Source organism: Phocoena phocoena, chromosome 7 (genome assembly GCF_963924675.1).
Source record: "Phocoena phocoena chromosome 7, mPhoPho1.1, whole genome shotgun sequence".
Lineage (NCBI taxonomy): Eukaryota > Metazoa > Chordata > Mammalia > Artiodactyla > Phocoenidae > Phocoena > Phocoena phocoena.
Window position 1 is genome coordinate 18,588,434 of NC_089225.1, and position 10,420 is coordinate 18,598,853.

The 10,420-nt window shown below is 41.0% G+C and overlaps 1 pseudogene; it reads left to right on the top strand.

Annotated features, from left to right (window-relative positions):
• Positions 1-1,385: 1,385 nt before the first annotated feature.
• LOC136125634 (RAD52 motif-containing protein 1-like) lies at positions 1,386-10,197 on the top strand (annotated as a pseudogene).
• The last annotated feature ends 223 nt before the right edge of the window (positions 10,198-10,420 follow it).

A 10,420-nucleotide genomic window follows, 5' to 3' on the forward strand; every position in this document is an offset into this window, starting at 1 on the left:
TTAGAATGTTCCTTTGGTCCAGATTTGGCCAAGGCGATCTCTGTTATTGTTAAACCACACGATGCTTTTTTATGACTAGAATAACTTGTAATATATTACTACTCACAGATAGGACCTGAGAAAGGGACTACAGAAGGTGCGGCCTTATTCAGACGACTCTTAGAAGTCTGCCTTCTTCCTGTTTACTCTCAACCCAAAGTGAGGCTTTCGGGTTGGAAGGAGATAATTCTGAATTAAACTATAGATCAATGTCACCCAGTTCTAATCCCTATTCCCTTTTTTCTAGGCATACCATACCTACTGCCATCCTCATCCTTCTGTTGGGCACCTCTGTCCTCCTCTATATTTATTTACAACAGTCAAGAGCAGCAATTGTCCAACCGGCCCCTATCCAGTTTTGCAGCCCATATGCCCCAAGAACTCCTTTTTGCACTGGTCTGTGGTGGCCTTGGCCTACCTCTTCTACCTACTCAAGTAACTCTTTTACCACGAATTTAATTACCTGTGTTTCCATTTATAGGATCTTACCTAGCCGTATGGCCTACTGCCTCTGCCAATTTAAAAATATTATTGAGGTTGTCTGTAAGACAGTCAAGCTGTGTTGTGACAGTGAATGCCTGTCAGACGTCACACGTTGTGGTGAGTCTCAATTGCGGGATAATAAATTTTTAATTTAATATTTTAATTTTTAATCAATGATGATAAATTTTAAAATTCATGATGTAATTGCATTATTTTAATTCATACATTCAGAGTTCCAGCTCCCTAAGTTTCTAAGAGCTACCCCCTTGCTAAAAATCAGATTCTTGGTTACATTATTAAGCTAATAATAGCTCAGTTACATTGTTAGCTTAATAATGTAACTGATCCGCATACATAAAGGAACAAGAGAAAGGAATGGATGGGGGAAGGGAATTAACATTACTGGCCTCATATCCTATGCTGTGCCCTCTGCAAATGAGAACTTATTGATATAGTGCCTCACAGTTTGTAAACTGATTTTATATAAATTAGGTCTCAAGTACCCTTTGTCTTATAGGACAAGTGTAAATATATTTTTGTTTATTTTGTTTGTTTCTGCAATTTTATAAAGAGTACAAGTGATGCTGTTTTATGTCCTATTTGGAGCCTGAGAGTTTCTGGTTCCATAACCAGAAGCTGCTACCTAGCCCTTCTAATGGAATGGAGAGCTAGTTTATTCTTAGACTGTCCAGGTCTGAACTTGCTCCGAATCTCAAGCTTTTCTATCCACAAAACACTCAGGGGCTTTCAACTATTTTTCTATATATTAGATTTATCGGCACTAACTTTTTAAAAAGTGCAGGCTCGCGTTTCCTGGCGCAGTCCGCTTGCGCCCTGAGCTGCATACACGCGGTGACTGTAGGATGCTGCACTTGGTACCTTTTGCGGTTCCAATCGCGGGTGACAAAACCTTGCTGGTGTGGGAGCTGAGCTCTGGACCCACGGCGGAGGACTTGCAAGTGAGACGAGCCGGAGCGGAGGGCTGGGTGGAGGAAGCCGCCCCGCGCCCCAGTAACTGGGCGCCCCGGGGTACTGCTTCAGCACCTCATTTGCCTGTGGTCTCCGCTGAGAGGATTCTTAGTTCTAGAGCCGACCTGAGCAGTCAGCTCGCCCCCATAGAGTTTTGAGAGATAGTTCCCAACAGACGGCATTGCCTCTTAATGCTTCTCGAAGCTTAGGATTTCAGAGGGAACTTGTTCATGAAATGAGAAGTGTTTGGAGTCGTAGCCTCACCACAGTTACCTGTGGCGAAGGGCTGGGGGAATATAAGGGAATGGGCGGTTTGGTTTCCTGGGCCTGAAATTTCCTGCACTTACTTAGCGTGGGATCACCCTACAGCATTCTCTCTTCACAGTCTTCTCCTGGTTTGGCCTTCTGTATTCGGTCCGAGTCTTCCCAAACGCAGGAGTGGCCGGTCCTGGGTTCTATGCCATCATCAAGTTTTATTCAGCAAGGGATGCCCACAGAGCCCAAAAGGCATGTGACCAGAAGCAGCTTTTTCACACATCTCCAGTGAAGGTGGGTCCAAATGTGGACTTCTTCGCTCTACTGGGATGAAGTGCTGAATTTCAAACTAATAGGCCATCGGGAATTCCCTGGCCTTCCAGTGGTTAGGACTCTGCACTTTCACTGCTGAGGGCCCGGGTTCAATCCCTGGTCTGGGAACTAAGATGCTAGGGGGAAAAAGAAGAAAAAAAAAAAAAGGCCAGCGTTTGTACAGCACTGTGGTGTACAGAATGCTCTCAGGTGCACTGCTCCACTGATCCCCCGGTTCCCCAGTTGTTTCTTTCTTTTTATTAGATGAAGGAACTCGAACGCAGGATGGTCAAGTGAGTTACTTAAGGTTCATGACACTAAATGTGGAAACTAGAGGCCAAACCCAAACTTAACTGATGTTAAACCCCATGTCATTTTATGCTGCCCCTTAATTTAAGAAATCTTCACAAGAGTCTTCCTTATATTGACTTTTATGTGGATTTTAAATGTGTGAGATTGACAATTTTTTTCTAAATTAATTAATTAATTAATTTTTGGCTCCGTTGGGTCTTGTTGCTGCGCGCCGGCTTTCTCTATTTGCGGCAAGCAGGGGTTGCTCTTCGTTGCCGTGCGTGGGCTTCTCATCACGATGGTTTCCCTTGTTGTGGAGCATGGGTTCTAGGCACGCGGGTTTCAGTAGTTGTGGCTCACAGGTTCTAGAGCACAGGCTCAGTAGTTGTGACACACGGGCTTAGTTGCTCTGCGGCATGTGGGATCTTCCTGGACCAGGGATCAAACCCGTATCCCCTGCACTGGCAGGTGGACTCTTAACCACTGTGCCACCAGGGAAGTCCCGAGCTTGACAAACTTTTGTCAGATGTAACATAAAGGAGGCTTCATCATCATCATGACTCTCAAACTGCCTATTCCGAACTCCCTTCAGATTCCAGAAAATGGTTAAAATATTCTTTAATGCATTGTAGAAACCTTATTCCATATGAACTTACCATCCAATTTTACTTTCCTAGAATTAACATTTCATTATGTGCCTCCATTCAGCCACCATTCCTCTTTCAAGGACCTTTTCAATTCCTCTGAATAAGTGAGTGAGGCTTAGATTTCCCAGACCTTTCCCTTTATAATTGTGTGTCTTCTCGGATTGGCTTATTGCTCTGGCTACTTCCTACTGACCTTGTTGCGTCTTCTCACCCATATTTCTTTACTCACTGATTTCACCTTTATTGAATCTGAGAACTCTCCTCAGATGTGACTCCAGGTACACTACCTCCCACTTCTGTACCCTGTTTAACACCCTCTTCAATCCTCCTGTACTCCCTGGGATTGAAATGATTTTGTGTCAGACATTCTTTAATTTGCGGACCCTGCGACCATTTCACATAACGACTCAGATATTACAGATGGTCCTGGAAAGATTATGAAACAGTTACTTGGTGTCAGTTGTGAGTAATGAGTTCTTTTCTTATATTGGACATTAAGACCATTCCATAAGCGTAGGTTGTGAGACTTTCACAGCATAAAGCCTGTCACTGTTAGAGTAATGAAGAAAATGTTCTCCAAGTCACTATAGAGTTGAGAGGAAAGGGCATTCGTATTAGATTTCTTTATTTAATACAGAGCTTTAGTTTACTACCCACAACACCGAAATATTTCCCTACTTTACTTATGACGTTCTTTTTCAATTTTATTTTTTTATTTGCTTGCACTGGGTCTCAGTTGCAGCAGATGGGCTCCTTAGTTGCGGCTCAAGGGCTCCCCAGTTGTGGCATGTGGGCTCCCCACTTGCAGTAGGCAGGCTCCGTTTTCTGTGGCTTGCAGGCTCCTGAAATGTGGCGTGAAAACTCTTCGTTGCAGCATACATGTGAGACCTAGTTCACTTACCAGGAATCGAACCCAGGCCCCCTGCATTGGGAGCACGGAGTCTTAACCACTGCAGCAGCACGGAAGTTCCAATTATGTGTTCTTTTATTCATTGGCAGGTATACATACTTCTTATCTTACTTCCCCTGTGCTTTTTATAAATACAGAAAAGAGAATAACATCTTAAAATAAAATGAAGGAAAGGCCTAATGCATCTGAGTTTTTCTCAGTAGCACGAAGAGAAAGGATTGCCAGCAAGAACTGTGGCAAGGTTATCCCAGATGTCAGCTGTCTCTACTACCTACGGTCTCAGAGCCTTTCTGAAGATACCTAATTGTCCAGGGCAGCTCCATTTGACTCACCGTACAGGGCCTAGCCTCCCATGTGACACTCAATATTTAAAAATTAGTCTTCATTTCTCATTCCCAGCAGGCAGCTTCAGTTGGAGAAAGTAATTTCATTTTCTTATGTACTCATTCATTCACTCAGTCAACAGACCATCACTCCTCTATTGTATGCCATGATCTATGCTTATTTCTGGTAACAAGGGAAGAATAATATATGGTTCCTTCAAGCACTTAAGGAGCTCATAAACTAGTGACAGAGGAAGATGCACAAACAAATCAATAAAGAATTAACAATGCTTTGACTTTATTTGTATTATTTGAATTTTTATGACTATATTTATATACTATACCCTGTTCAAAATGGAAATGGACATTTAAGAAAGAACTAGTGTTATAAAAACTCCGCAGTAATATGTAAGTTCTTTAGAGAGTTAAGACTGGAAATATTTGCACTCTCAAAGAAGCCTGTTAATGCAGATGAACCTCTAATTCTTTTGGTTCCTTTATTTACATTCATAGAGGTATATGTATTCCCTCTTCTAACAGGGGTTAGTAACGTGGGGAGGGGGTGCTACAGATTAAGCTCCTAATTCAGTGGCAGGTCCATCTTATCTCCTCTTCAGGTCATATTCTCAAGCAGGAGCTACAGGGTGAGATGAGTAAAACAGTTCACTTCCTTTCCTTACCCCCAGCCCCATAATAGTCTTCTGCTGGGCTTCCTTGGTTCTTTCATCATTACTTTCACCACCAGAGGTCAGGGAACCTTCTGGTTAATCAGGGGTCCTGGAAATGATGCAGAAAAGTACTGACCTAAAAATAATAAATAACATTTATTTAGGGATCATTGTGAACTCATTGCTTAAAATTTCCTTACTTAATCTTCACAACCACTCTATAAAATTGGTATTGATAAATCTCAGGTATATCCAAAATGAGTCTCTATGTAGGGTTGTGATATTTTTAGGTCTTTTATGTCTTTAGGTTCATCTCTGCACCAGATCTAAGGTGGTTCAAAATAATACACTTGCCCTAAAGAGCTCCAGATGCCAAGAATTGGCAAATTACTACTTTGGGTGGGTGGTCAAAAAGGATCATCAAGGTAAACTCTTTAGATTTTCTTTGACTAACCAGACTCCTTTCAACACTGAACTCCTAGACTTTAGATAGAAGAATAGAACCGGGCTATGGGGAGGAGATGTGAGAGACTTCCACATGGAAGTATCTGAGCATTGGCCTGCCACCTAGAATTAGTGATAATCTCAATGACTTGGATGGTGGTGTCCATAATTTTCTCCAGTATTTGTATGGTATATCATAAAAAAAATAGTTGTCCATATCTAGTCATTCATTTGCAAGTCTCACTTGATTTTGAAGGGATAGCATATCTAAACTATTACCTGGGATTGCTGGAGTTTAGTACTTATTTCTAACAACAGAATATGTTGAAGTCTAGTCTTTACTTCAAAATCCTAACAGCTTCAGGATCTTTCTAACCTTGAAGAAAGAGAAAATGAAGATACTGTGCCACCACTTCAGAAGCAAAGCCTGAAGTTCTTTTGTGCTTTAGAGGTGGTGTTTCCCTTCCATGAGTGCAGGAGTCCTGGAGTTGTCATGGCTGTGGAACCTTTGCATAAGTTGGAGGAAGGTCTGTTTTCCAGTATGTAAGTGTGTGGGGAGGTGAGCGAGTGGGATTTCTCTTTTTTCCTTTCTTTCTGAAACTCCACTTTTCAGATACATCATCACCTTTTCTAAGCAACTAAAGCCCTGGGCAGAATTTTTCTGCCCGACAATATAGGTTTTTATCTTAGGCGATACCTGACAGCACCTTAAACTTTAGAATTTTAGAAATGACTACATGCCAAGAAGCTTAGGAGGAGGGAAAATGAGGAATTTTTTTTTTTTTTTATAATTATTTTTGTGCTAAAATAGTCCTTCAAATACACATGTCTTCTGGCCTTCAGTTATCCCAACAAAATCATTGTCTAAAGATTGAAATAAACTCTTGTGTAAATGTTCAGTCCTTTGCCTCCTACAAAAGGGCCTGAGCAGAATATGTAAATGTAGATCCCTAGAAAGGGGATTCCGATTGGTACTGAGTTTTTTCCTAGAATTCAAGGCACTTGGCCTTAGGATTTTAAGTCAGAGGCAGGGCTGTTAGCGAATGGGGTGGAGGAGGCTCCACCATTCGCCTGAGCGGGTGATGGTTGAGGAGAGGCCCGATCATCTGTACTACAACCAAATGTATCTCACTGTATGAATCCAGCCCTTTATACACACGAGAGCAGGGTCTGTAGCATTGTAGCCTCAGCTTGTGTATTTGAAATCTGTGAGTAATATGAGATTTGTGCCACGTTTTTGGTTTGCATTTCCCGTCTAGTGTATTATGAACATCCAGAATAGATCTGAGCAGTAAAAATGTGCCATTCCAGGGTATACCTACAACAGAGACATTCACCTGTACCTCAGTGTTGTGCCTGCCCTTAATCACTAAGGTTATGATGTAAGAATCACAGATGCATTTTTAGTTTAAAACATATAACCTAGAAATCAGTTATTCATATGGGCATTTTAAATTCATCTGTTTTGGTTGGATTTAGGGTCATTATCATTCCTTATAGGAAGGAAGGTAACCCAGAAGCTTGCTATTCAGAAGGTATGACAGATGCATTCCCGAAATTGCTGATTGTGGTTTTAGGTAAGACCTTTTTGATTGTCGTTGAAGTGCTTCAGTTTCAGTGAGCAAATAAACTTATTTGAAAAGTTAATTGGTTGAAAATAATGGTTATCTAAAACATTACATATTCTTTCATTCACCAGATGCTTTCACAGCAGGAGTCTTATATTTGTTCTTTGTGTCATTTATGAGAAGAATGACAGCAAATATAATTGTCCCCAGTGTTTAGATGTAGAATCACTTGCCTCAGTTCATACAGAAAGTGTTTGATCCACTTCTTCCTCAATTGCTTGCTTCTCATACAGAATAGTGTAGTGATTATAAGCCTTGGACACCTGTGTCTGAGTCCTAACCTTTTCTCTTAGATTTTGTTGTTGCAATTTTAGATTTTTGTAGTCAGAGACATTTGTAGGTATTTAATATCTCTAAGCTGCAATTTCTTTATCTGCAAATAGGGTTAGTAATTGAGCTTACCACCAAATGGGGGATATTGTAAGAGTAAATGGGATGATGAATCTAAAAAGCTTAGAGCTACGCCTGAAACATAGTAAGCAGACAAAACATATTGACTGTTATTATTACTGCTGTTTTCTTGTTGAAGAGTTTATTAGACTATGTTTTTGGAATCAGTTTAATTTCAGTTTTCATTTCTGATATATTGGGTGAGTATGATTCTTATATAATAATCGGCTACGTTTTTGTGAGCCTTGAAACTGGTCATGCTACTGAAGAGTGTTGATTGTGTTCCCTATCGAGTTATACAGCAGTGAGAATGTCACAGGCTGTGCCCAAAGGAAACTTTATGATTAGTAGATTCCCGGAACAGAATTGCTCCCCTGCTTCACAGCCCTGCAGGCTGAGAGACTGAGAAATCCTAGCTAAATTGTCAGAGACCTTCTTTGCTTTTAAGAGTTGACCCTGGATTGGTCTTGGCCTTCCAGCTTGTGCAATCCTTCCAGTGAAGTTTGACTTCCCTGGTCATCAGGCACAATCTCCATCAGCTGTCAACTCTGGGTAACAACCTTTAAGAACCAAACTAAATGCCTGGGCTGTTTGTGCCTAATATGCCAAGGTACTCCTTATATGTACCAAAAACTCCTTAGACTAAAAAGCCTGGTGGCCCTTGCTTGCCTTGAGGAAAGCTGTATTGTCCAAAATGTACATGGGCCAGTTTCTGCCAGTAGAGTGTTCAAATGATCTCTCTCTCTGTCTCCGTCTCTAAAGCTTTGTTCATTGTAACTGGTAGAATTGTGATCCCAAGGAGTAGGCACTTTTCTTGCTTCTAATAGGAAGTATCTATTATAGTCCAGTGGTATCTATCCCAGGTTTGAGCTCACTTTGACCCGCACCTAATGCCTTCCTATTTAATTGTATTGTGGTTCAACGTTTTTCTTTCCACAGCTTTTTATTTCTATGTCCTTACTCCTTAGTTCTTATTTCTAAGTTCGTAAAGTTTATGAACCAACGTTGATACTTCTTATATATGTTTTCACAAATAGTTATAATAAAAACTGAAGTGTCAGATGAGGGAACTTCTAGGAAAATGCTCTTATTTTCTGCTTTTAGAAATCAAAAGAATGTCTAATTTTTCGGTGCTACCATTGTATACAGGAAGTTTTAGAACAAGAAAGCTTCTGGATTGATCCTTGTTAACTTGATTTCAGAAAGTGGTAAAACAGCTGTGGCATCTAGACCCTGTGAAGAGGTCACAGATGCTCCAACCGAAGAGGAACTACAGGGTTTAATTCAAGTATGTGGAGATAAAAACTCAAGGGGTACACAGCCAGTGTAGCCATAATTCAAAACAACGAGCAGGATTTCGAAGACTTCGTCCTGTCTACTCATCTCTGTCTTCCTTAGGAAAAGGTGAAACTCTGAAACTGATTTTGAGGCAGGAAATTTCTAGGACTTTCCCAAGTTCCGAGCCTTGTCTCTGGCCCCTTATTTGAAGTTTGGAGAACAGGATTGAGGGCCATCAGTGTACGTCTACAGTTGTGGACACAGGAGAAGACACAGACCCTTTAGAACTCCCCTCAAATAGAATAGCAGGGATTTGGGAACAAAGTAACTATGGTCTTAAGTGTGATTATGCTACACTGTTTAAAAACTATTCATGCCTTTCAAGTAAGGTGTATTACTCAGAGCTCATATATATCTTGTGTTAAATATTTTGCCAAAGAACCTTTCTGTAAATCAGTTATATGGGTACCTCGAATTAGGGATTAAGTTGTCAATGTAATTTCTAAAAGAAAACATTAATGTACTGCATATAGGATTTTTATTTAAAAGGAGCAAAAAATGTTTTTCATACCATTAACAGCTTAATTTGGGGCAAGATTTCTGATTATTTAAGTTACCCCAATGTTGCAAAGTTTGTTTTTAAGGGAAGAAAGTAGAGAAAGAAAAGGTGGTTATGTTCTGAAAAATGAAAAAATTTTGAAAGTTTTTCCTGTACAAAATAATTATTTCATTTCAATTTAAATCAGTCAAGGAAACTTCAAACGTATCCATGTTTGGGCTTTAAGAAGTCTAGCTTCCTGTGAAATGTGAGAGGAAAGGATTCCATATTGATAGTAAAGATTTTGGAAACCTGATTATAACAACAGATCCTCTCCTAAATGAGGCCAATCTTGGAATCAGTTCCATTTAGAAACCATTATGTGCTAGGCACTGGAAATAGGATGAAGCTCCTTCTCTCTTGGAGTTTAGGTGTTAAAGGTGTACCAGACAATTAAAAAGGACTAATATTAAATAGATTATAAAAAGGACTGTGAAGCAAGTAAACTGGGTGCTAGTTCCAGTATTTCAAGAAAATTACTTAACATGCTGACTTTAACATTCTAAGTGTCTTCTCCATATGTGCACACAGGGTAGACCTGTGGAAAGTGACACTGTAGTTTTTTCTAGATTAAGGGCTCTGTTGAGACAAGGTTGGGTGGGGGAAGTTTTCCCATGCTAATGTAAAGGGCCATTCACTTGGTTTTAGACTCTCTTTCCCAGAATGAATTGCTCACCTGCACCAAATCCCTCCTACAGAAGTTCTGGAGTCATCACTGATTCAGTGGTGACCCCCTAATCATAGAGTGGTGAATGAATCATGAGACCTGAATACTGAGAGTTTGCAGGAAATGGCAACAGTTTAGCATAATTGTAAGGAGTGTCCCCCTCCCGCCACCCTAACTGGTGCTCATTTTGCAGGTCAGCTACTTTTCATGTCAGCCGTGTGGCCAAAGGGAGCAAGAATGTCTCTCAGATTTCAGCTTTGAGGAGGAAGAGTTCAGATTGCCAGAAATGGACTAGCACTTTTGAATTTCCCAGAATGCCAGGTCATTTGGTTTCCTCGGGAAGCTCTGCATCCTTCCCAACGCCCCTCCACCCCTGGGCTGCTGGAGTTTGTTGAACTCGGGTCTGCAGCCCGAATCTCGCCTCATTGTTTGGGGCCAGGGTGGGCAGGGAGGGGTTTGGAAGAGGGCCCGGCAGGAGGTAATTGTCACCTTTGCAAGGGGAAGGATGGCTTGCGCCC